The 26,510-nt window shown below is 38.2% G+C and overlaps 1 non-coding gene across 1 annotated transcript; it reads left to right on the top strand.

Annotated features, from left to right (window-relative positions):
- The first annotated feature begins 19,436 nt into the window (after nucleotides 1-19,436).
- On the top strand, nucleotides 19,437-19,593 carry LOC125341846. The gene has a single exon (XR_007209097.1). It is a non-coding gene; the product is annotated as a U1 spliceosomal RNA (small nuclear RNA).
- Nucleotides 19,594-26,510: the final 6,917 nt, after the last annotated feature.

Here is a 26,510-nt window from a genome sequence, read left to right as displayed (position 1 = left end):
ATGAAAATGCCTGAGGCCACCTTATGTTCTAGAAGGTGGCATCACCTAGCCATGGCTCCCTGGAGTATGAATGTCAGTCAAGGGGGAAAACATTGCTAAGAACCTACTGTGTGACAAGGAGTGGAGAATACAGAGCTGAATCCTATATATTGCCAAGGAAAAACAGTCAATCAGCTAATGTGTGCCAAATGCTGGGAAATGAGGTTCGGTGCTTTGGTAAGAGAGAACAGAATTTCCACATGTGACCTATGGCATCTGTTTACAGAAAGCCAACCATGTAGCTGGCACCCCAGTTGATGAAGAAACTGAGATCTAATAAAGTAATGATCTGAGAGAGAGGCTAGAAAGCAAGTCATCTCAATTGCAACATGACAACTCTTTCCACATTGCTATGTAGAGGGGAAAGCATGAAGACTCGTACAAGAAATGGACCAAAGGCCTAACGTATGAAACTGTAACCTCTCTGTACATCACTTTGACAATAAATAAGAAAAGAAATAAATTAGAAAGAAAAAAAAGACTCAGTTGTAGGTAAGCCTCAGTTTCTGAAGTAGAGTTTCTAGTGCCTTGCTAGAACTAAAGTACAAGAAAAGATCCATCTTTCTATAATGTCATGGTCTTAAATCAGGCTGGTATAACAAAAAACAACAGAGATTGGGCAGCTTAAACAACAGAGACTTATTTTTCACAGATTTGGAGACTCTTAAGTCCCAGATCAAGGTGCCTGGTAAAGGCTCTTTCTCCAACTTGAGACACCCATCTTCTCTCAGTATACCACATACCCTCAGTGTAGACATGGTGGGAGCAGAATGCAAAGAGAGATGAAGGAAGAAAGAAAAGAGTGAGAAAGAGATTCTCTTCTTCTAAGGCCATTGATCCTATAGAGTTAGGATAGAAACTTGACAAACTCATTCTAACTTTAGCCACCTCCCACAAACACTCTCTTTAAATACAATCACACTATAAATCAAAGCTTCAGGGAGGAGAGAGGAATGACAATTTGTTAACATTTACTTGAAAAATTTGTAAGGGGGGGGAACTGTTTAGAGTTTGGTTGATTGGTTGGTTTTCTGTTTTACTTTTTTTTTTAATAGAAGAAATCTATCAAACTGAATTTCCCATAGCTTGTATTATAAATGTCAAATACATTTTTAAGAGGAAAACAATGAGTTTTCTGGTTGTATGATGAGGATTCTGAGTGCCTTAATAATGCCCCCCTGGCAAATTTTGAGAGGTGTCAATACAGAGCAATAGAAAGAGGAACACCTGAAAGGAAAGGTAGGATGAAGTGAGAGGGTAGAAGGTCCTAGATTGCAGACAGATAGCAAGAATCCTGCTGGTCACTGCTGTTGACTCTCAAACCTCACCCCATTGTGGACCCAGGAATCCAGGTGGTGAGTTCCCTCCTCACCAGCTTCCCATTGAGCTCCCAGCAAGAAAGTAAGGTAGGAGAGTATCCTTCACCATTTTTCACTGCTGGATCTCTAAAGATTGTCTTCCCTACTGCATGTCTTCCAAGCAGCCATGTTTATAATTTTGCTCAGTCTGGGGCCCGGTGAATTTTTCTCCTTTTACTCCTTTATTTCTAGACATAAACCTTCCCACTACCCCTGTCCCAGAGGTACTGCATGACCTCTTTACTGTTCTCTGTAGACACGGGTTGACCTTTGTAAACAGTCATTGCAAGGCTAGTCTCACAGGACAGTGATCTTTGCACACAGCCCTCCCCCACAAGTTGTAGAATTCATTGTCAACATAGTGTCTAGTGAGTATCACTGCTGCATTTTTTCACTCTTTGTCCCAGTATTTTTGTGCCTCCTCTTGCCCTCTTCAAAACAGACATACAATATGTAAGGTGCACAAATCAAAAAAACAACAAGGGAGGAAAAAAAGTAAAAACAAAAATAACAGGGCTGGTATATAAAAACATAGTTGAAGGGCTAGGAATATGTCTTAGTAATATAGTGCTTACCTAGCATGCATGAAGCCCTGGGTTCGATTCCATAGTACCACACGAATAGAATAAGCTAGAAGTGGATCTGTGGCTGAAGTGGTAGAGTGCTAATCTTGAGCAAAAGAAGCTCAGGTACAGGTCCCAGGCCCTGAATTCAAGCCCCAGGACTCACACACACACACACACACACACACACACACACACACACACACACACCTGTGTTTCTGTTTCTTGGCATTCATTTAGATAGACATCATTTTATATGATCATATGCACACAGTGAGACCAAAAGAGGATATTCTTAGCAGAGGATTACAAAGGCTCAATAGTTATGTGCATATGACCTGATCATTTTCTTGCTAAGTGTTAGGAAGATATTGTCTCCGTTGCTTTTCCCAACAACCCTGAGGCATAGATGTGCTGTTGGCTTTACAGATGGGGCAGGGGGCATACAGTTGAATCCATTGCCTACAACAGAGAGGTAAAGACCATACCCAGGGTCCTCTGCCCAATTTTCTCTCCCTAGCTCTTCCTTACCATTAACTAATTTTCCTCTTGGTGGAACACAGGCCCACATGGAAGGTGAGACTCTGTTAGCTCCTTGTATCTATAAGGTCTGGACTAGAATTCACCCCCACTCAAGCTTCTTCAGTCTATGCTGATATCATGACCTCTGTTTCCATCCAGGCCTTGCTACTTCTTTTCCATCAGATATCTGTGGCCTGCAGGTCATCACTTAGCCTAGATTAGGAATATATAGATATAGATGTAGATATAGATATAGATGTAGATATAGATATAAATATAGATATAGATATAGATATGGATATAGATATAGATATATATTCATATGGTAAGTGCTATCATTCTCTTTTGACAAATGAAAAAACTAAGGCCAAATGAAAGTTGGGCTAAGCTATGCATACCAATACAGAAGTCCAGAGACAAACACTTCAAATTTTACATGATGTTCCTCACAAAGGAGAGAAGCTCACCAAGCTTGAAGTAAGGGAGTACTAGTAAATGTTTCTGACAGCAAAGAACTTGAAATATCCAAAATGTCATTTTTCTTCAGGCAACTTTGGATTGCCAACTGTGAGAAAATGATGTCTAAGCTTAAGTAAACCTACACCACTCAGGTAAAGAAGAATTGGGAACAGTACTCTTACCATTTTGAAACAGGAAGGGGAAAAAAAGCTTATGAGTTTTGATGGCATGTGGGTAGCTTTTTTGAGAAGAGGGAGGGAGACTTTTATGAGAAGAAAGGCAGAGCTAGAGTTTCTTTGACCTCTTATCCTTAAAAAATGAAAAGGAGGAATAATCAAATATACGCTGAAAATATAACAGCAAACAAGCTCTGAAGTGACATTTGGGCTCTGTGGTGTTCTTCCGGCTATGTGACAATGAGTGCTTGTTCAGTTAGCTTTTCCCAAAGCCAAAGAAAGGTCCCTAGCTAAAATGTCACAATGCATCTTATTTTCCATTTTCAGCATGCCTTCTGAAGGGAGACTGACACTCTGTTCTGCCCTCATGCACAACTTTGAAAATAACAGCCCCAGAGCTTAAAGAAAGGTAAGCAGGAAGGAGACAGTTTGGTACTGGCTCCAGATCTCTGAGTTTCATTTTACAGAGGGTACGAACTCTGGTAAGGAAAAGGGAGAGGAGACTAAAGGATGGCTGTTACATAATCTCCAACAAAGACATCTGACCTATTTTGTATGACCATGTGATGCTCTGAAAACTGATCATTGGAATTACATTTAAAAACTAGGAGGGTTTGCTTTTGTTTTGGTTTTCATTTTCTGGCCAATTTGGTTGCTATTAGTAAAGGCTTTAACTTTTTTCTATAAATAAGGGCCATTATTGACCCAAAGGACTGAACCATACCTCAAAAAAGCCATGACCCTTTCCTTTCCAAAATTAACCCTATAATTTGGATTTACAAGGTCACATATGTTTTGCCTGTTACCTATATCTCTAGTCTTACTGCTTAGTATTCATTCCCTATACCTTGTGATCTTTCACTGTTACACAAAAGGTGTCTATACTCATGTGATTTCCCCTTCCTAGGATATCTTTAAACTCCTATACTTTCGAATACCTTTATCTCCTCTCCTACTCTTCTAGATAGTCACAAACATGGCATTGTGAATCTATGGCATGCTGTCACATCTTGGAGTATATTTTTTGCCATAACCTGTCGAACCCAAGTTCTTCATTTGTACAGCAAATCTTGATATTGCAATCTTCTTCCAACACCACTATTACAATGGGCAAACAATGAGTCAACCCAGATCCAGCCTTCCTGCTGTAATTAACCTATCCTTCTTGTTATTATGGGATCAGTCTTTTAAAACATAAGTCCCTTTTCTGTCCATTTTGATCTTTATTTCCAAACAAATGACAATACCTAAATATGACATCGATACCTATATGCTTATGTTTCCCTCCAGTAAATGTTCTTAAATTAAATGACTCATTCTCCTTTCTTAATCTATCCCAGCACTAGCAATCTTTTATACCCCAGTTCAAATGTCTTTTTAGTAATAAGCATTTCATCATTTTATATTATCTCTTCTCTTTATGGTGTTTCTACTGTGCTTTCTTTACAGACCTTGAAGTGTAATTCTTATAATTGTTATTTGCTTGTTTGTTGCTCTTTCCCCTTAAAGAATAAACTCCTTGAAGACAAAGGTTTCTTCTTATTTGTCCATAGCAAAATCAGTTATATACTAAGTGTTCATTACATAGTTCCTGCAATTAAATGTATATTATACACTAACATTTACAGTAGGTACAGTGGTTCATATCTATAAGCTCAGCTACTTGCTAAATGTAGGTTGGAGGAAAGCAGTTCAATATCAGCCCAGGAAAATAGTGAGACTCCTATCTCAACTAATAAGCTGGGGATTACAAAGCATGCCTGTTATCCTAACAACAAGGGAAGCATAAATAGGAAGCTCTCTGCTTAGGCTAAACTAGGCAAAGAATACACAACCATACCCCTCCCCCCCCCCAAAAAAAAACCCTAAATCCAAGGGCTAGAGGTATGGCTCAGCCACATAGAACATCTGCCTAGCAAGCATAAAGCCATAAGTTCAAACCCAGTGCCATCCAAAGGAGAGATAAATACATCCTCACATACAACTATCCATTAGTCATCCCAACAGATCTCTGAAATATACCATCTCAAGTTTAAGATGAGAAAGTTAAGCCTCACAAAGTGAACTGACCAGTCTATGATGGCACATGATATAGATGACTGTAGATCTGGAAGGCAGCTCTCACACTCCTCTTGCAGTTCTAAGTTTGTATGATTCTATTTCCCTATTCATAACTTTATGCCACAAAAGAAAGGAGAATCATTTTCATTGTAGTCTTCAGTAAAAAAAAAAAAGCTGGCAAATATTCTTCCCTTATTTGCAAGACTTTATTATGCCCCATTGGAAATGAATATCATAAACATTAGCTTCAGCACTGTAACATGATGGCAGATCCTTTTATTATCATTGTTTAAACATTTGGGTAGTAAGCAGGTACATCTCACGCAACATATGTTCTCAGTCAAACATATATCCTCTATGCAAATTTTATGGGGTTATCTTTATTAGGTGTTATTTATTCAAAAGGCAGAAGGTGCCAACGTGTAGAAAATAATGAACAAGACTTGACTGTGGAAAAACATCTTAATTATGTAGGTCAAGAGTCCTTAACCAGACAGCCACAAAGGCTTAGTGGCATTCAAAAATCACTTCATAAAAAGGAGGGGTTGTAAGGATATGCATATATTAACTCCAGGCATAAAATAAAATCTAACTAGCATAAAACCATCTTATACAAAATCCCCCAAAGAGCAGAGATTTTTCTCCCCTGTGACTTGAGAGTGCCAAGATTAGTAAATAAAGGATATGTTCAAGTGGGAAGAACATTTTTGTTTTTAATCTATAGGTTCATCACTTGAATCCCATCTTTGCTCCTTACCTTCTGAGTTTCTTGAGACAAGTTACTTCACCAGTTTAAGACATTTTCATAGTGAAGACTGTGAAGTGGGGCTATACTGATGAACGCATCTGACTGTTTCTTACTGTAAAGATTATGTGGTAGACCTATGTGATAGGAAAACTTGGAACACAGTACAGAGGTGTTCAATAAGTGCTTATTATTCTCACACTATCCATTCAGGGATATAGACTTTTTCCAAATATGGGTTTCCAGGAGAAAATGTAGGTTAGAAAAAAGTTGAAATATTATATAATTTATCCTCTGTTTCTGTTCCAGATTCTATCATTTGAATTTAGTTTTGCTAGGCCTTTAAAAATGAATATGCTAATAGGTCTAGAAATGCAACTCTAATCAATCAGGAATCAGGTACAAGGATATTTAAGAACAGAAAGGAAGATATAAGAACAGTAAATTCTTAAGGACATTTAACAACTTCATTCATCAAAAAGATAGCCTTCTGCCTTCCTCCTCTTCACAATTCCCCTATTCTACTTAACTTGGTTCCAGAGAAAGCACTGTTTCTCAATTGGAGGTAGTTTCTCCCTACCCTAGGGCGGTAGGGGGTGGGGGGACATGACATTGTCAAATGGGGCCAGTATTAGCTACCCCATGGAGCAGCATGAGTGGCATCTAGTGGATTCTATCCCACCACACACAGGACAGTGCCCCACATAAAACTTTCTGATTCAAGGGTCAGTAGTGCTAAGGCTGAAAGGCCCTAATTGAATGAGTTATGAGCAAACAGAACAGGGTTAAAAGGAAAAGGTCCTAATCTCATCCAAGAAATATTTAGTGAGTTCAACTCTTGGTGTAAAATCCTTTACAAGGTCCTAGGAAAAGTGATCTAAGAGTTTCAAAAGAGCTTAAAAGCAGGAAAGGAATTTGGCAGCTGGGCTTCAGCCATTTATGTGGAAAATTCTATCCTGCTCAAGATTCCAATTTCCCTAGAATTAGATTTGCAGAAATTCTTTTACAATAGGATATAGTAGCAGTTTGTGTCAGAGTAGTTAGTAAAAGATGCGGGTTTTAGGGAGTAATTAAAAGAAGTCTTTAGATGCAAATTGCCAGCATGCTTAGCTAGAAGCTATCTCAATGAAATCCCCTGGAAGAGGAACTTTCAACTCTGTTTTCAAAATTAATTGGATAGCTCACTACATCTGACTAGGAAATAAAAGGCCAAGAAATTTTGTTCTAGGTTATTGTCCTTGTTTTTATGGATGAAATTGAAATTTTATTTTTCCATATTCTACTCTTCAATACTATGGTACAGGTTTTTTCTTGTTCTTTTTTTCACTTCAATCATCATTTTTAAAAAGTTAATAAAAAGAGCTAGTTGATTGCAAGGCTAGAAAGCAAGTCTCTATTCCCCTAGGGATTTTGTTCTGTTTTTATCTACGAAGAGAAAGAGAAAGATGTGATAAACAACTCTAAGCCCAGTGGCTCAGACCTCTAATCCTAGCTACTGAGGCAGCTGAGATCTGAGGATGGGAGTTCAAAGCCAGCCAGGGCAAGGAAGTTCGGGAGACTCTTATCTCCAATAAACTACTCAGAAAAAGCAGGAAGTGGCATCATGGTCCAAGTGGTAGAGTGCTGACCTTGAGCACAAAGAGGCTCAGTTAAAACCCCATGACTGGCAAAAAAAATTTAAAAAAGAAAGAAAACCTCAAGCTATCCCATTCTTATTCCCTAGTTTCTCAAGGCTTCCAAAAGTATTACACCAAGAAGGATATAGCCAACACCACTAATACCTATATCTTAGTTAGTGGAGAATTCTGGAGCTCAGGATTAAAATTTGAAAGTCAAATTTCAAAAATGTCATGATTGTTCACAGGGAAATAGCACCGAATAAGTGTCTATTTGGGGGTGTAAAGTACATTCCAAATTCATGTTAGGTTAATGCTGTATATGGAGCATCCATAAACCTACAGCAACTACACGAGACACAAAGGGGCAAAGACCTATACCTGCTGATCCTTCTCAACCAAACATAGCACTTTAACAAGCAGGAGTCTAAGGGACCCAACTACAGTGGATCGAAGCAGTGGCAGATGGATTCTACATGTCCATGTGGGTAACTTAGAAGACTGGATGTTAAAGTGATGCATAAATGAGGCAAACAAAGTTCAGTGATTGGATAGACAGATATCTTTTGCTAGATCAAGAGAGACTTGGAGATAGCCATAGGACTATTCTCAGAAAGGCTAGCCTAACAACTATCCCATTGGCCACTAAGCCACAGTAGGGAGGTAGAAGGAGTTCTCAATATTAGAAGGCTGAGTGAGACTACCTCTAAATCTGAATACAGGAATTAGATGGCTGGGACACAGACATCAGGCAGGCAAATAGGATCAAGGAACCAGGTGTATTATTTATTCATTTAACATATGTTTTTTATCCTTAGCACTGAGAAATACAGTCAAACCCATAGAAGACTACGTAGAAATCCCTTAATCTATGGCATCTTAAGGAAATCACCAGCATCATTAAATAGGAAGAAAATTGACAAAACAAATAAAAAAGGCCCAGCGCTAAACTAGTTTCTGAGAAGACCACTCACATTTATGCAACAATTACAACATCAAATTCACATAACAACCCTATAGTTTAATATTACATTAGACTGACTAAAATCACTAAAGATTAGAAGCATTAAACACAAGCTTTCACAAGAGGGGCAGAAGACATCCATCTTACCTGCATCTTCAAAACTGGTACCTCCCTCTCTCTGCATTGCACTGGCACCAAAGTTCCATGCACACAAAAGCATCAGGAGACCATCCTAGTAATGCATGCCAATAATTACAGAAATTGGGAAGCAGAGGCTGACCTCCTGGCCGGAGTCTCACATCACCAAGTACATTATTGCTAAGAGTTGCCAAGTAGAAGACACTAGACCCAGTTAAATTTGAATTTCAGACCACAGTATTTTTATTAAACAGCTTCAATATTGCATGGAACACATACTAAAAAATTATTTCTCTGAAACTCAGATTTAATTGGGCACCTTATATTTTAATTTGTTCAATCTGAACCTAGACCTGCACCACAGGAGATAAGGAGCCCTAACCATGACAAGAAAAGGGGTAAGGGGTCAAGAAACTTAGTAGACAACTATCAAAACTTACACACACTGTATACACACACGTGTGTGTGTGTGTGTGTGTGTGTGTGTGTGTGTGTGTGTGTGTGTGTGTACCAGTCCTAGGGCTTGAACTCAGGGCCTAGACAGTGTAGCTGAGTATTTTACTCAAGGCTAACAACACTCTACCACTGGAGCCACAGCTCCACATACAGGATTTTTTTTTTCTTTTGGTGGTTATTTAGAGTCTCGTGGACTTTCCTGCCAGATTGGCTTCAAACCATGATCCTCAGATCTCAGCCTCCTGAGTAGGTAGGATTACAGGTATGAGCCACCAGTACTTGGCTTCTTCTCCAATACACGCTTGCATAATTACAGAAAAGACACTTAGTAAAGCCCAACATGTATTCCAAGTGATTAAAAACAAAAAATTAAGATTAAAAAGCCATAAAATATTGGAATAAAAATGACAGAACAGAAATAAGAAATCTTAACATGTAAAAGAACAGATCTCTGAAAAACATTTAACTCTTACTTAGAATCCCCATGGAGGGCACCTGTGCTCAAGCTGATGGGAGGACAAGGATGAAGCCTTCTTGCTGTACAAACTGTAATGCACTATATTCTTTTCTAAAGTGCTAGGCTTTGGGGGTAGGGATGTTGAAATGCTGTGATTTATATTGATTGTTTCAAACTAGACAACCTATAATCATATATAATACATTTAAAATCAAATGTCTTCTACATTTCCCATGCTGATCTTACAAGTGAGGTTGTCTAACACAATTTGTTGTGTTAATTGGAGGGGTTTTTCTTCCAAAACTCTGATTGAGGTGACCTGTACTCCATTTACCTTAGGCCAGATTCCCTCAACGCAGCCCATGTGGTCATGGATCCTCTTCCAGGCTTAGGCCCCACAAGGGCCTTCCCTCCCAGTTCTCTATCCCTGTAGAACTCTCCCCCTGCAGCTCCTGGCATGACTTCTTTCTCACCCTCCAATTTCCCTGATCAGGCCTTCTCTAATAACTGCATTAGCTAAATATTATCTATCTGAGAACCCTGCAAATTACCTCTATTCCTAACAATGTATAAATTGACAATTACTCTTGGCCCTCAACCAGAATATAAATAGCCGACACAAAGTCTATCTCTGCTTTACTTTCCACTCTATATTCAGAATCTAATATAGTGCTTAGCATAAAAAATCAGTGTTTATAGGATAAAAAAAATATGCAGAATGAGTGACTTAATTAGCAGATTAACCTGATTGAGCTCGAACATGAATGAATGAATGCTTACATCTTAACTCTGCAAATCATGTTTTATTCCTTGTTTATTCTTTATGGTTAAGATCTTTTGCCAGCCCACAGCCGTTTATCTTCATTATGGGCAGCCGTATATCAACTTATTCATTTTCTTCTTTCATTCCTTTGAGAGCTCTTTATGTATCAGGCACTATGTAGATTTGAACAGTAACAACCCAAATTCAACTCGAAGTAAAGTCAGAAAATATGTCAACCAATGGCAAACATTGCTGGTGATTTTGAATCAACGAAGTAATTTGATATAAATCAATTTCTCTTCCTATGGGCATCTCACAAGACCCAAGTTCATTAATGGGAACTTTTGCCTCCAGCCCCCTGTGTTTTCTGGCTCACACCTATAACCCTTGGGAAAATGGAGAATTTCCAGAAAAGGCTGCAAGGCAGAAAGATATAAAATGAAGTGGGGCATTTGGGGATGGGGGAGGGGGTAGCATGTACGGATGAGATGAAGAACGTAAGGGAGGTAGAATTCACATTAGCTCTTCTGTCATCTCCTGTGGTGAACCTCATTAAACTAGTCACCATCCCCAGTCACTTTATCTGCAGTAGCAGAGACTGACTTTTTTCACTCTTCCTTCATGCATTAGTTTCATGGCAACTATTGAACCTGTCTCTAGCTTCCTCTATGGATAGAATTTGAGCTTACATTCTCTCCAGCTTTTCTTTTCTTCTTTAAATTTTGTTGTAAAGGTGATGTACAGAGGGGTTACAGTTACATAAGGTAATGAGTACATTTCTTATCAAACACTGTTACCCACTCCCTCGTTTTTCTCCACTTTTCCTCCCCCTAATCCCCCCCCAAAGTTGTAAAGTTCATTTCCAACATAGTGTCTTGTGAGTATCACTGTTGCATTAGTTCACTCTTTGTCCTTTGTCTCACCATTTTGTTATTCCCCTTCCCTTCCCCAAATCAGATAAACATATATACAACAAGTAATCCTTCTTCAAAGATCCTAAATGGATTAACTCTTACCTGGTGGGTTTTAATTTCACCATTCCCTTAAATAATACTCTCCTCTCTGCTAGTTGCTTGCCTCCTGAAGGAAATTGCTCAGGCACACATGACTGGCTTCTTAATCTGAGTCTTTATACTTTATCATAGATGATTCAGAGCCAGAAAGAGAAAATTTTCGAAAAGGCAAATGAAAGGGAAATAAATACAGACCTGCCTTCAAGGTCATCAGTATATTTTTTGGTGTAGGATTGCCCTAGGTAAAATTATTTTCACTTACCAATTTGCAGAAATGAAAAATACCCCACTGTGAAAACCACATAGTAGTCACAGTAGCATGTGGCACTGATGACTTACACTTTATGATAAAACACATTGGGATCAGGCACCTGGAAGACCATTTCATGGTGAGGCGAAAATCCTGTGAACAGTGATAACATGGTTAATGGCACTGCAAGGCTGATCTCGCTAATTTTACAATTCTCTTTTATGCATAGGTTATCATACTAATTAGCTACATCTGGAATATTTGTCATTTTAATAGAGCAATTTCACATTCCCTTTGCTTTAGTTTTGTGGCCTCCAACCTGACATTCAGAGGTCTCAGCAAGTTTTAGCATATGAAATGCTCTGGATGAATTGCAACAAGTCACCTTGAGGTGGGAAAATCATTGGAGGTGGTGTGGTAGAAAGAATACAGGCTAGGAAATCACATGAGTCAATGAAAATATCAGTATAGATGTTGGCAAGTCCCTTCATCTTTCTGAATGTGTTTCATTAAAAATGGAAAACTTGAATCTAACTGGTAGGCCAATTGTGAGGATTAAAATAATCTCTCTCATATGTTCAACATCTAATTCAGTAAATGGTCTGTGTGGAGCAATAGTAAGACAATTCTTTTTTTTTTAACAGTTGTAAAACTTATCTGAGTAGACCTAATAAAGAGAATAATTTCTTTAAAACATCATTATACATAGCAGAGCATCACAAGGCCCAATAGCTATACCCTTATGAACACATAAGATGATGCTAAGTGAAATGAACTCCATGTTATGGAAACAATTGTTATATCACAGTTGTAACTACTTTCAACGTCCTATGTGTATCTGTAGCTTCTATTATTGATGATGTTCTTGTATCACCTTCCTGTGGTTGTACCTACACTATCTCTGTAATCTTATCTGAGTATATTGGAAACCGTGTTTACTGGTATTGGAAGTAGGAAATTCAAAGAGAATACCAAATTTGAGAGACACAGGGTAAAAAAAGACAAACAACTACAAAAGCAATGCTTGCAAAACTGTTTGGTGTAAGTGAACTGAACACCTCCGGGGGTGGGGAGGGGAAGTGAGGGGGGGAGGAAGGGGGGTATGAAGGACAAGGTAACAAACAGTACAAGAAATGTATCCAATGCCTAACGTATGAAACGGTAACCTCTCTGTACATCAGTTTGATAATAAAAATTTTGAATAAAAAAGAAAGAAAAAAAATAAAAATAAAACATCATTGTAAGGATGTTTACAAGTAACTTTGTGTCCCACACGTTTCAAACATTCTTTTTCTTTCTACTACTGTAGGAGTTAAAATCTTTTCTGTCAAAGTGGTTGCTTGATATAAGCCCTGGCCATTTTAAGGGTAGCTGCCATCTTTCAAGAAAGCTATTTGAGTTAAGCCACATCCTGTTATAAGAATTGTTTTCCTAACAGGTGGAGGCATGACTCAAGTGGGTAGAGCGCCAGCTGAGTAGGAATTGTTTTCCTGACAAGTTTTGGACAGATGTCTTGGTTTGGTTTGATTGCTCAAATAAACTTTAACCACTTTCAAACCAACCAATTATGAAAGATTGTGAACCTAAGTTCTAACCAATCAAAATAAAAGATGGTAACAGGTTAGCAATAAAACCTGGGTGGACCGCCAGCCCAGTGTGCTTGCTTACTTGGATTCCTATCAGTATCACACTCTTCTGCAGAAGTAAAATCTTGCCTGCTGAGTTCCTTTCAAGGTGGTCGTATTCCTGCATGGCACCCCAGTATCCTGAGACATTTCTAACACCACTCTGTGTGAATAGCAGCATAGAAGAACAGAGGGAATCAACAATTTGCCTCAATAGAGAACAGAGCTTCCAGATGAAAAAATGAAAATCAGTGACTTTGGTTTCAAGCCCAAGACATATTTAAATATCCTACAGTAGCTTAGCCACTTTATGAGAAACCAAATCCTTTGATCCTTTGATCACAAGGACATATGGTGACATACATCATAAAAATGGAAGAGGTCAAGATATTGGCCTGTAGATGTGTATTGTAATCCATAGTCTACTGATATCAACCATTATTGTTATTGATGTTGTAATTGTTAAAAGAGAAGATGAATCTGGGCAATCCACCAACAATAGCAATGATTATTATTCTTAAAGTACTCACAAGAGCAGAAAAAAACCTACAAAAATATGGTTGACACACATAAAACTCATGTCAATTACAATTGTAACCATCTGTAAAGCTAATCATTTATCCTTAATTTTTCTCCCCAGAAATGTAGTCCCTTAAGGAATCTGAAAATTTGATTCAATAAAATAAGAGCTAGGTTAAATTTCTGACAATAGTTGTTGTATAAGCTTCTGGTGTTTCATCTTGAGACATCTTCTAATAATGGTTAGAGTTTTAGAAACAGCATAGAGAAACAATGCATAGTAAACCCCAAATGGAATATTCCAGGTCAAACTAGACTAGACTACCTTATAAGAACAATAGAACAAACCACTAGATATATAAGCTTTACACAATCTTGTCCCATGTTGCTTTGTCCTCATGTACCTGAAGCCTTTATCAGTTCCTGGGAGATACCATGCTCTAATCTCTACCAGGAGTTGAATAGACTCTGGAAACTGCAACATTTTCCCTTCTAATCATTTGAACAACTCTTATCCATTCTTGAAGTCTCATTACATATTCCTCCAGAACTCCTCCCATCCCCTCCATCACCTATCATTGACCACCAATATCTAATCCCAGTGTTGCTTTTATCTCTATGAATTCCCATAACAACTACCAAGGAAAATTGAGATGACCTGTTAACAAATCTGCATCTCCTTCCAGACCATAAGTCTGGGTCTGCTTCATGGTTTATTTGCCACTAGTAGTCCACTCAGTATTAGTTGGGTGGGTAGGTTTTAGGGATTCTATCTTAAATATTCACAACAGATCGACTGATTTCTCATGACTACCAGGTAAATTGTTCACTCCTCAGCTAATTCCAATGATATAGGCTACTTAAAGGGGTCATTTGTTCTTGAATTATTTGAATTCACTTTTAATAAAACTTATCAGCCATCACCTTATCACCACTTTTCTCCACTGTGTAGACACTGCTCTGACATTATCTTTTTTATGATTTAGTTTCTGATGAAAGCAGGAACAACCGAGATATGAGAGCAAGAATGTGCTAGTTCTGCCATTAACCTTGGTGGGATTGTTGCTGTTCCCTGAGCTTCCATGTGCTCTGTCACTGTCATCCCTGCCCTGCTCATTCCAGAAAGGAAGATGGATGAAGGTCTGTAAAGGTCCAGAGGGATCCCACGAGACCCTACATAGATAAGTATGGGTACTTATGAAGCTACACACTGTTGAGGTTCAACATCACAACCTCTTTGGATTCTCTCTTTCCTTCACTTCCCATGAAATATTCACACTGGCTTCTATTGTTTCCCTATGGGTCTGAGAAACAGTACCATTCTCTGTTTAGCTTTTACAGCCCCATTTGCAAACTCCTACTAACCAAACCCATAAGGTCAGTACCTTTTAAACCCAACTTTAGCTACTCCCCAGGCAGGCCAATTAAAGAGCCCACCTGCTGTAGATTGGGTTACCTCCCAGAATACAAACACATATGGCTTCTTTAAAAGGGAAAAATGATAAATGGCAAAAACACATGTTTATACTTAAACCTGTTATGCACAAGAGCTTTCAACTCCTACTAAGAAAGTTTCATTGGGGTTATATGTGTGTCTGCTGCCTGTAAGAAGGATCGGCTGTCAAATGATTCTGCAGGCTCTAGAGATTCCCTATGGAGAAGTAAGGGGAAAGCAGAGGGATTGTAGCCTGGAAAGCAGAACAAGTTGAGGATTCATTCTCACCTTGTGACATCTGCAGGTTGGGAAATGGGAAGGCTGTGGAATGATCTCATTCACTTGAAGCCTGAGACTCACACATCCTCCCCTATCCCTCTGCTTATCAGCTCTCTATTTTTAAAAGCAAGAGATCTCAACTGTGCTTTAAAAATCTCAAGTGATGCTCACAAAAGCTAAAGCCCCCTGTCCAGTGTCTAGATCTCCAGAGAGGATTGTCAGAGCGTTAGCTTTGTCTTTTGTCTCTTCCAAAGCATGCAGGAAACAAATTTAATAGCTGTTTCAAAATTCCAATAGGGTTTTATCTCCCTGACTTTGGGTAACTTGGCCCAAGTCCCTTAGAATAAGCACTTTGACCATGGCAGAGAGAACCTGTTTTCTTTTAACTAAACCCTTGAGTCTGGTAATCCCACCTGAGGGATCTCTTGGTGATGCTATCTTAGCTTTTTTTTTAATCTCACAGGAAGTGCACTTCAGTGTTTTACATAGTTTGTATTTTGGGAAAGTACCTTGGGAATACAGCTGAGAAACATCTTTAGTTTCTGCTATCAAATCTATCAGAAAACACACAAAACTGCCTTACCTTATAAAAATGCCAGCATGAAGAACATTATAGGATTTAACAAGTTAGATCCACTTTTAAATGCAGCTTAGAGTCACCCCACACAATAAGACTAGTGTTAACAAAGGAGGCATAAAGAATGTCTTGAAGAAAATAGAGACTTCTAAAAATAGAAGGTTAAATAACTGAGAGTAAGTAAATTTTTTTCCTCTTCCTAGATACATTTTCTCACTGTGTAATCAGACTGTACTCAAATCAGTGATCCTCCTGTCTCAGCCTACTGAGTACTGGGATTACAGGCATGTGCCACAACAACTAATATATACTGTTTTCTGTTCTCTAATTCTTCAATTTTACCATCTAGTTGAGTTAGAGAATGGGACTCATTTTCTTCATCTACTAAGCAGAGAGAGTAGGAATGGAATAGACTAGCTGATCTTTTAGTCAGAGCTTCCCAACTGCTATACATGCCACTCTAGTATGTATCCAGATTGCATGTGTGCAAAGCTAACTGTATTAAACAGTGAGAGCCTCTAGACCAGACAATTCCAACTAGAAGCTATCGTGTCTATTTTATTGCAATGTGCTATAAAATTATTTCCATTTTATATATCTGCCACAAAATGAAAAGATGTTAGAATAGAATGATTTACACTATATTCTGGCTGTATTTCCTTATATTATTACCTCATTAGTAACATAATTACCTAATTACCTCATTATTGCAAGATAAATACTGGTTACTGTTAGGGAGGTGACACTTTACTCTATGTGATGGGGCCCCTGGAGTTGTACACTGTATAAAATTCTTTGTCATGAAAATAGAGCAAGGAGACAGGTAGAGATTGGTTTGATAAAGGGAAATGAGAGATGAGGGAGATGGAGGACGTGAGTACGATCAAGGCATATTATACACATATAGGAACATCAGAATTAACCATCTGATTGATGCTAATAAAAATGTGGGGCAAAATGCCCAATCATACCTACCAGTCTTGAACCAATAAACCTAACGTGAAGAAAGAAGAAATGCATGAAAGAGCATAGTAGGCACTAAGGTTTTTTTAAAAAATAATTACTTATTTATTGTCAAAGTGATGTACAGAAGGGTTACAGTTCATACGTAAGGCAGTGGGTACATTTCTTGTACAATTTGTTACCTCCTCCCTCATTTCTCTCCTTCTCTTCCTTTCCCTCTCCCCCCATGAGTTGTTCAGTTGGTTTACACCAAATGGTTTTGTAAGTATTGTTTTTGGAGTCATTTGTCTTTTTATCCTTTATCTCTCGATTTTGATATTCTCTTTCCCTAATACCAGTATATACAGTACCAGGATATTCAGATGAGATACAGTGATAGCACAGGGACAACCACAGGAAGGGGATACAAGAGGATCATCAACAACAACAAAAGCTACCATTTCACATGGCATGTTGAAAGTACAGCAGAAATTACAACAGTGATATAACACTCATTTCCATAACATGGAGTTCATTTCATTTAGCATCATCTTATGTGTTCATACAGGCATAGCTATTGGGCTCTTGTGATCCTCTGCTGTGACTAGCCTAAACCTGTGCAAATTACTCCCTAAGAGGGAGACTACAGAGTCTGTGTTTCTTTGGGTCTGGCTCACTTCACTTAGTATAAATTTTTCCAAGTCCTTCCATTTCCTTAGGAATGGGGCAATGTCATTCTTTTTGAGGCACTAAGACTTTTTTAAGCAGAGAAGAACATGTCCTTAATATTTTGGAACATCATTGAAAAATGGGAGAGCCCAGTAAATAAAAAGATTTGTTTTCCCATGAGGAACTCATTTTCATGGAAACCTAACACTTCTTTTGCTCAACAAAGAGGTGAAAACACAAACAAAATGGGAAATAGAAGATGCTAAGGCTTCCACTCAGAAAATTTACAAATTAGACAGATACCTACCCTACTACATACATGAGGCAGATACTAACCCTACTACACATGTGAACTGAAGAGCTCAGGCTGAGATTAATTGTAGCAGAGGAAATTGATCATTGGAGATGTGTGTGTGTGTGTGTGTGTGAGAGAGAGAGAGAGAGAGAGAGAGAGAGAGAGAGAGAGAGAGAGAGAGAGAGAGAGAGAGAGAGAGAAGAGAGAGAAAGAGAGAGAGAGACTCAAGTCTGAAGCTCTTGCTTACTTTTTTGGTTCAGGCTGGCACTTCCACTTGAGTCACATCTTTACTTTTGGCTTTTTCTCTGATTAATTGGAAATCAAGACTCTCGTTGATTTGTCTGCCCAGGTTGGCTTCAAACCATGATTCTCAGTTCTCAGCCTTCTGAGTAGCTAGAATTCCTGGTATGAGTCACTGGCACCTGATTTGTCTGACCACCTTAAGATCTTTAATGCACATAAATAATATGCCTTCCCTTATCCTTCAACTAAGAGTACTCATTAAACTTGATTATACTATTTTTAACTTTGACAAACTGATATGACATCTCTGTGCACCTTTACTTTGAACTTCAGTTGGGATACGTTCTATATGCTAATTAATAGCAACAGAATTTTTGAAACCTTGGCTCTGAAGAGGAAGAAGGATGTTGAGAAGAAGGAAAGGAGAAAGGAAGAACGTGCGTTTCCAGTCAGTAGACTACAGGTCTGGCTTAGGCCACAGCAAATGATGCCTCTACAGTTTTTTAATACTTGGAAACATTTTTAAAAAATATTTTTGACATGTGAAAGCAGGAAGTTTAAGTTTCAGTCTATAAATAAAATTGGATGGGAACACATCCATGCTCATTATTGTCTGTGACTACTTACACCGTGCAACAGCACTAGTGATGACTGTAACAGAGTCACTTAGCTTAAAACAATAGTGATCATCTTGGCTCTCTGAGAAAGTTTGTTAACACCTGGATAAGACAACTTCCTACCCCTGTTGAGAAAGGCAACCTGGTTCGGTCAGCAAGAAATAATTGGAATGCTCAACTATCTTCAGTAGGAATATCTTTAGTAGGAGTATCTAAGACATTCACATTCTTTGAAGGAAAAACTAAAGATGCCTACCACTCAGCTCACATGTTTGTTGTACATGCTACTGTGGAGTGGCCACCTGGAGCCAAGCCACCCAAGCAGAAACAGATGCTATCAATAATGGGAGACCAATATGGAGCCTTCCTTACTCAATATGGTAATTTACACTTAAATAAAAAATTAATCTCAAAAGCATATGAGCATTGCATGTTTCTGTGGATGTGATCTGAGAGTTGATGAGAGAGCATCTGAGTGAAAGTATGCCTCACCACCACCTTGAACATCATCCTATCAGTTATGTTGTAGAAGTGTACTATTCTAGAAACTGGATGCCTGGACTCACAGCTACTTTACCAAAGACTGCCTTTGCAACACTGAGAAATTCACCTAATCTGTCAAAATGTCAATAATCTCACTTGGGAAAAAAAGTGAATAATTACCTGGCAGGGGAGATACCATGATCACGAAGGTGGTTTTCAAGGGCAAGGTTTATCCATTGCATTCCAGTTGTGCTGACCCCTGCGATTTCCCCAAATGTGGAAACTGCATAATTTGTGGTAGTGAGGGACTGCGTTCGCGCTCTGCCCTGGTGATGCTGTCGAATGAAAGACCGCAAGCTCAATAGTGCTGTTGTAAGCGCAAGCTTTGCCTCTTTATGCCACTGTGGCATGTATTTCCCACATAGTTTGTGGGTTGTGTAGGCACTTCTTCATGACCCAATGCAGTACGGACGCCTATCTTGGAAATCTCGGGTGTCTATAATCTGGTGAGTGAGGAAGAAGCAAAAGCAAAGCGGGGCAATAGCAGGAGCCCTACCTGATCTGTATATAACCCACGCCCAATCTTTCTCAGAAAGCTTGTGGCCCCAGGCCTTGTCTGGTAGAGGCCAGAACTAATGAGCACCACGTCTGAGCTGCGTTTACAGCCCCTGTCCCTGGGTGGTGATGGCAATTAATAGTGTTTTGTCCTTAGGGGTGTGTGCTCCCCTCTCCCTCTCATCTTCTCTTCTCCAGATTTTTTTCTTTTTTAATTTAGTTCATTTCATTTACACATATTCCATAGGCCAAAACGTTTCACCGTACCACTAAGGAGGGGTCCCCTGACACGTCCACGTTCATCGGTTTCACACCCCTCTGTCACCCTCTCCCTTGTCCCTGCTGCCCCTTTTTCTAAAACAACGCCAGTGGCTTCATAGATGCACTTTCACACAAGCACATCAATGTGTATTTTGACCACATTCTTCTGTCCTTCAGAGTATTACATTCCTGTGAACGTGTGTGTTTGTAACAAATTGTGGAGGGGGTTTCATTAAGTATGCTGTATCGTATAGCTGCCCAAATGAGCGCTTGCATCCGCTTTCTTGAGAAAGTGTGAAATTAATGATCTGCCTGTTGGTAAGGGTGGTCCACTCCCATCTCTCTTACTCTAAATTCATTTTTTCTTTCCTTCTCTTTCTTTTCTTTCTTTCTTTCTCTCTTCCTTCCTTCCTTCCTTCTTTTTTCTTCTTTCCTTCCTTCCTTTTGCTTTTTTTAAAATAAAAAAACGTGAATAGTATCAGCTATTGCATTCACTTTATAGTTTGGAGAAAGACCTAGATGTGTTTTGTTGTTGTTGTTTTGTTTGATATACCCTACCTCCTTTGTTTTTATTTTATTTTTGAGACACAACCTGATTAATTTTTCCCAGGCAGTACTAGAAGTAGTTTATCTTTACCTTCCTGGTAGCTGGGATGACAAACATGTATCCAGCTCAGGAAGACCAGAAATTACAAAACTCCTTGATCTCTATCAAATTGCAAATCATTATTATTCATTAATGCCAAATAGTGTTTAAAATATATTACTCATATCCATTAAGATTTTTCTCAGTTGAAAACTAGGCACTGGTGGCTTACACTTATAATCCTTGCTGTGCAGGAGGTTGAGATCTGAGGATCAAGGCTTAAAGCCAGCCCAGGCAGGAAAGCCTGTTAGACTCTTAATCTCCAATTAACTAGTAAAAAGCCAGAAGTGGAGGTATGATTTAATTGGTAGGGTGCCAGCCTTGAACACAAAAGCTCAGGGACAGCATCCACTCCTTGAGTTCAAGCCCCAGAACTGGAAAAGAAGAAAAAAGATTTTACTAAATTGAATATTAGAAGGCCAATCAGTTGGCATATAGCATAGAGGAATTTCTTTTTCATAAAACAGATCCAAAGGCAAGCAACTCATGTGTGGTAGAGTTGCTTGAGGAATTCAAGCTTCCTGTTCTTCCATCTTTCACATTCTTTCCATCTTTACAGATGCTAGACAGTGACCCCCCACCCCCAGATATCTGTATTCCAAACAGGAAGAAGTCTGCCTGATGAAATCACACTTGGATATCATAAAAACAGTAAGTTTCCTAGAAGTCCTTCTAGTAAAGAGCAAGTATATGAGGATATTAATGAAAACAGTACTTGAAATGAAACAGAGTACAGAAATCAAAAACAGAAACAAATGGAGAGAAAACACAAAAAGTAAAATAATTAGGCATATTTAATTATAGTCTTTTTAATCAGTTCTGCTACTATTCTTTTTTAAAGCATTAATTCTCCTCATACTATCTGAGAACTCCAAAATTTGTAATCACTTAATAGTGAACTGAACTTCACTGAGGTCAGTATTTGCAAGTCCCATAAGTTCTGTATTTAGAATATGTCTTGCAGACTCATTATGAATTCCTTTTACCATAATGCCTAATTTATCAATTTTGTTGTGCGCAGCATTTTTGTGTGTAGTGCTAGGGATTGAAGTCATGGCCTCATGAATGCTACAAATGTGTTTTCTACTTGAGCTATGCCCCAGCTCTTGGGTATATTCTATTAAAGTATTACCCAGAATTCCTGTACCGCATGAGCCATATATGGGCTATATGCTCCAATTTCCTATGACATGTTTTGTTTGGTAAGACTAAAGAGCTGTAGAAAACAAGTGTAAGAATGAGACACCAGTTCAAGAGTGCAGACAAAGAATGGCAAGAATAAAAGAAACCAAAAGCTGAAGGTTAGAATATCAGTCTTGTCCTTCTCTTGTAAAGTTGGCTCTGGCTCATTTTTACTGTGCCAATTAGTCACTGACCTAGACTAAGAGATTTTATGAGAAATGAGATCGTTTATGAGATAGTTTCTTGTAATGTTTTGAGGACATGGTTTATTACTTTATAGCATGCTCTTCTATCAATCATATGACTACCTATTTATCTAAGGTTCTTGAAATGAAATTTTCAGACTCTAAGGTGTGTGTTTGTGTGTGTTTGTGTGTGTGTGTGTGTGTGTGTGTGTGTGTGTTGGTTGGTTTTCAAATGAAATGGAAGTCTCATCTAATTTTATTGCCAATAAATTTGCCTCATTTTCTTTTCTAACACCTATTGTCTTATTCTGATGACTATGGAATATTAAATTTTCTTAAGGCAGTATCACATTAAAGGTGCATATGTAAGCATAGATTTGGACATGACTTTTCACTCAGTGAAGGAAAATATTGCAGAAACAAACAGGTATACATGTCAGCAGGTTTAACTCAGACAATTCCTCCTATCAAACATTCTTCATTAAAAAATCTCACTTGACTAATTTTACTTTCAAATGCCATGAACACTGTCACAAATCATTTAGAGTTTTTAGAAGTAAGAATCTGTTATAAGGAACGTGCTATAATGATTTGGACGCCATCCTGACATTTTATTCCCTGGGTATAGGATTTCTGACAAGCTATGCTTAATGGGAGAAAAAGTTTATAATAAAGCTGAAAACTGCAATAATTGACTGTAGAGTAAATAGAATTTCTCAGTGTAGTCTTTTTCCGTCACCTTTATTTTTCTTTTTCTGAAAATTGTTTATTGGCCATTAGATCCAAATACGGAGCATGGCCTTTATTACTTTGCAGGAAGATATTTCAAGATGTGCTATATAAATTCCCTACTGTCCCTCTGTTTCCTCTCACTAGCAGTTCAAGTCATCTGGATGATAAATAGGCTTATGCCGGTGTTAGAGTTTAACTGGCAATGAATTTCATTTTATTGCAATATTTATGAAAGCTTTTTAAAATGTGGTTAAGTGAAAGTCTTCTCGTGGGCTGCAATCAATATTTCTTAACATGATGTGGAGAATCCAAATCTTCAGAGTTTATTTTTATTTATCTATAATGCCTTCTTTTGAAAGGACCCCAATTATAGAAGAAGCAGGGAGATTCTCTCTGTTATAAATAATTTTATACTTTATTGTTGTTATTCAAGTTGTGATGCTTGGTGGTTTGCTTCTCTTTTACTTTTTCCTTCCTCCCTTTGGCTGTAAGGGAACATGCAGCCAAGGGAATATAGGCCAAGAAACCTGAGTCACAATAATTACCATTTCCAGGCTTTAGCACTGTGTTTTCTATTAAGCCTGTAGAGCAATTAGCAATGTTTTATAACAGCTGTGAGAATTGTTGCTTGACCTCGTCTGATTACAGTTCTGACACGTTTAAGAACAAATTGGTAAACAGTGTTGGCTTCAGAGGCCTTTCAGAATGTGCAGGAGAAGAGTTGGCCTGTGGGGAAGGAAGAGTCTTTGACAGAAATAGACTCAGAGGTGGTCCAGGTTAGAGAACAAATGATCCAAGAAAAATGTCGTCTTGTTAGCATGCAAGGACAGCTGGTTTCCTAGGGTTGGAACTCAAAAACAAAATCCATGTCAGCATTTGACAAACCTTACAAAGATACCAGTCGGGGGGGGGGGGGAATAAAAGAACCTTCTTGTTCCTAGAAATAAGTGGAAAGGATAATTCCTAGAAAAGCAAATAGGAGCCATCATAACTCAGCTCTTACCATTTTTAATGGTCTGATTGGATTTCAATCATTGCACAAGCCCTTTATTAACTGCCTCTATTGTACAACCCTATAGAATTCAATCCCCAAAATGGGACTATCTGAACTACAGCAAAGGCAGAAAAGTTTCTAAATATGTGATAGTGTTAGGTTAGGATAGTAGGTATAAAGACCACAAGAGCTCCAGTGTGAGCAGGCTACAGATAAACCATTAGGAGAAAGGAAAAAGAATTGGTGGTTAGACAAAATTTCAGCAAGTCAGCCAAGCAAACTCAAGGCTATGGCCTATGTTTGTAAATAAAGGAAACTGTTTTTCCTTTTGTTCCATTTTGCATTGGCAAATGCTGAATTTTTATTGGCAGACATTAATTGTACATCATAAGGAGTTTCCTAAGGTTTTATTGGAACATATTAGTCACCATCTACAGCTGCTTTCATATTTCAATGACAAAGTTAAGAAGTTATGTCAGAGAACTGCATGGCTACAAAGCAAATGAATTATTTTATTTTATTGTATGATGGTCTTTATTTACAATTTTATTGGCAAAAAAGAAGAGGAAAAACTCTTAAGACAGTTTAACACTCAGCATTATGCTGATCCTATCTAATCAAAGAAGTTCTGTTTCAACTTTCCATCTAATTGTCCACAGATATACAAAACTGAATCTGCATATGCAGTTTCCTTTATCAAGTACAGTGTTCACATTTTAGGCAGTCGTTAAAACACATAAATACAGAGGAAAGGAAATCATCCATTAAAAATTGCATCAAATGTGGGGTATTTTAAATAAAACCAAGAAAGTTCATCCACCTTTGGACCATTTGGGATCCTCATCTACCGGATAATGAGAAAAAGCAAACTATGGAATAACTGTGCTTATCTGGGGTGGTATTTTTTTATTTTAAAAATTATTATCTTAAGTCGTTATAAAAAGGAGTTGCAATTTAACAAAGCAGTTTCAGAATACAATGTATCTTGATCTATGTCAACCTTTTCAACATTCTCACCCATTCCTCCCATACAGAAGTTTTTAACATGATGCTGTAGGACACTAACAGTTAACAGTTGATTGTAAAGTGTGCCCTCCATAATTTGTTTAAGTCATAGTTAAAGTTTGTTCAGGTTCATGTAATAGCATTACTGGCCCTTGCATGGCCACGGTCTTTTAAGAGGCATAGAGAAAGGAATGCTTTTATAGTTTGTGCTATTGATAACACCACATCCCTGGCTATGCCCAGAGAAAGGAACTTGTCATTCTGCACATATATGAGGCACTAATTAGAATTATTTCCACTGAAGATTTAAAAATTTCCAATAATATTGTATATATGTGTATAGGAACTATGGGGAGGGAAAGGGAATACTAAAATCAAGAGATAAAGGATAAAAAGACAAACCAATGCAACAACAATACTTACAAAACTATAGGGTATAAACCAACTGTACAACTCATGGAGGGAAAGAGAAATGGGGAAGGGGGAGACAGGAGAAAAATGAAGGAGGAGGTAACAAGTTGGATAAGAAATATACTCACTGCCTTACGTATGAAACTGTAACTCCTCTGTACTTCACGTTGACAATTTAAAGAAAATGTTTTTAAAAATGTCCAGATAATATATATTACACAAACATGTATCATTGACAAGAATATCACAAATGAAGATTCTAGCATTGACTCTGTAATGAAACATATCAAAGCTACACGTATAATTTCTTCAACTCTTCTAAATATCCCCATCCGATTCTGTGATGCCAGTACATGCTTGCTAGATAATCCTCAAACAAGGAAAGAGGAACTGGCTAAAATGAAGCTTTCTCCTCACAACTATCTCTTTTTTTGTAAAGTGTGTGTGTATGTGTGTGTGTGTGTGTGTGTGTGTGTGTGTGTGTATCAAAAACCCAAAAATACTTCTCTTTGCCTTGTGGGCCAGAACAGAATTCCATGCCCAAACCCAGACTAACACTGGCAGAAGAAAAGATGACTGCTAAGGCTTAATTAATCCCATCATATTTCATCCCCTAGAAGAGGACTCAGAGCTCATCCACAATGGAGTGACAGGAAGAAATGACCTCTGTATACATAGTTAATATCTGCATATATAATAGCTTGAGAAATGGTCTTAAAGAATTTCCTTACTAAGACTATGAATGAATCCTCAAAAGCTTCAGAAAAATGCATTTTTCTAAGAACACAACAAAATGATTTAAAGGATCTCAAAACTCAGGTTACTCTAGAGACTTGTAAAAGTTTTCATGTTCCAGTGTTGTTTTTTAACCATTCAGTATGTTTACTTGTAGGCACATTCTAGTTAACACATAGTGAGACCAAAGGAGGATATGCATAGGAGCAGATCACAAAGGCTCAATAGCTATGTGTCATAGCTATGATCATATAACATAATATTTTATGAAGTGAACTCCAAGAAATGGATGCAAGAGATTTTATTGTTGTTGTTGCTGCTGCTGTCTTTGTTGCTTTTTTTCCTTTTGTTTTGTTTGTTTGTCTTTGGAAGGGCATGGGAGGACATCTAAGAGGTGAACAAATACAAGTGATACTATTTCCACCATGTGGAAAATGAACTCTATCACTTGGTGGGGATGGGAAGGAAAAACTTGGAGAGAACGAGGGAGGGAGAAACAAGATTCAAAGAGAAATGCATTCAATACCTGACTCAAATAAC

This window comes from Perognathus longimembris, chromosome 1 (assembly GCF_023159225.1).
Source record: "Perognathus longimembris pacificus isolate PPM17 chromosome 1, ASM2315922v1, whole genome shotgun sequence".
Classification (NCBI taxonomy): domain Eukaryota; kingdom Metazoa; phylum Chordata; class Mammalia; order Rodentia; family Heteromyidae; genus Perognathus; species Perognathus longimembris.
This window is presented reverse-complemented; position numbering and strand designations above follow the sequence as displayed.